The sequence below is a fragment of the Solea senegalensis genome, linkage group LG12 (genome assembly GCF_019176455.1).
Source record: "Solea senegalensis isolate Sse05_10M linkage group LG12, IFAPA_SoseM_1, whole genome shotgun sequence".
Lineage (NCBI taxonomy): Eukaryota > Metazoa > Chordata > Actinopteri > Pleuronectiformes > Soleidae > Solea > Solea senegalensis.
The window spans coordinates 11,147,817-11,149,368 of record NC_058032.1 but is presented as its reverse complement, the minus strand read 5'-3'; the positions used below and the strand labels follow the sequence as shown (position 1 = coordinate 11,149,368).

Genomic DNA, 1,552 nt, shown 5'->3' with positions numbered 1-1,552 from the left:
ATCTCAGCCTCTTTGATGGAACCAAACTCTCACTCATCTTAGCCAGACTTGGCCATTTAAGCTTGGCTTTGCCTTTAGCCTGCTTGATGGAATACCCCCCTGGTGTCATGTATCTGATAGGCTGACATAATATCTATCTATATCAATCAGGTATATGTATATTTATTTATTAATGACTCCCCGTGCATTTCATTTGACCAAAGTCAGTTTCTGTTTGATGAAAACGACTCTCATGACCGAGATGACGTCTTATGTTTGTATAAAAACCTGTTATATGTGATTAGTTAATTGTGGAGTTCCACAAGGCTCAGTGCTTGGGCCTATACTTTTTACCTTATATATGCTTCCTCTAGGGAACATTATTAGAAAGCACAACATACACTTTCATTGTTATGTAGATGACACACAGCTATATTTATCAAGAAGGCCGGATGAAATAAATCAGGTTGTTCAACTCCAGGAATGTCTCAGAGACATTAAGTCCTGTATGACCTGTAACTTTCTACTTTTAAACTTTTATACTCGGCTCTAAACACCTCAGAGAAAAACTTTCTGATCACATTGTCACTTTAGATGACATCACCATGGCTTCCAGTTCCACTGTGAGGAACCTTGGAGTTACTTTTGACCAGGAAATGTCTTTTGATTCACACATAAAACTCATTTCCAGAACAGCCTTCTTCCACCTGAGGAACATTATGAAGATTAGAAACATTCTGTCTTTACAGGATGCTGAAAAACTAGTTCATGCTTTTGTTAATCTAGATTAGATTACTGTAACTCCTTATTATCAGGATGTTCCAACAAGTCTGTTAGAATCCTTCAGTTAATTCAAAATGCTGCAGCACGAGTTCTGACACGAACTAGAAAGAGAGACCATATAACTCCAGTGTTAGCTTCTCTACACTGGCTCCACGTACAGTTTAGAATTCAATTTAAAATCCTCCTCCTCATGTACAAAGCACTTAATGGTCACGCCCCTTCATACCTGAAAGACCTAGTCTTACCTTATCACCCTAATAGACCACTTAGGTCACAAAATACAGGTTTACTTATGGTTCCCAGAGTCTGTAAGAGTAGAATGGGAGGCAGAGCCTTTAGTTACCAGGCTCCTCCTCTCCTGTGGAACCAGCTCCCAATGACAGTTCTGGAGGCGGAGCCTCTCTCTGTATTTAAAGTTAAACTTAAAACTTTCCTTTTTGATAAAGCTTATAGTTAGAGCTGGTTCAGGGAAACCTGGACCATCTCTTAGTTATGCTGCTATAGAACTAAACTGCTGGGGGATTTTTCTGTGGTGCACGCACATTCACTCTCTCACACAGGATATGATTATGACTTTTTATATGTCATTAACCTTGTCTCTTTCTCTCCCTAGTTTGTGTCTTTCCTTCCTTCCCTCTCTCTCTCTCTGTATTCTCATCATGCAGGTTGCAGGATCAAGATCCAGTTTCCGAGGCTATGCTTATCATCACCATTATTATTGTGCTATAATTAAAAAGTCGCTATCAGTAACTGTATAAACTTGTAACCTGATACAGTTGTTGTGTATCTG

The 1,552-nt window shown here is 39.2% G+C and overlaps 1 pseudogene; it reads left to right on the top strand.

The window, feature by feature from the left end:
- The first annotated feature begins 337 nt into the window (after positions 1–337).
- LOC122778081 lies at positions 338–1,219 on the top strand (annotated as a pseudogene).
- Positions 1,220–1,552: the final 333 nt, after the last annotated feature.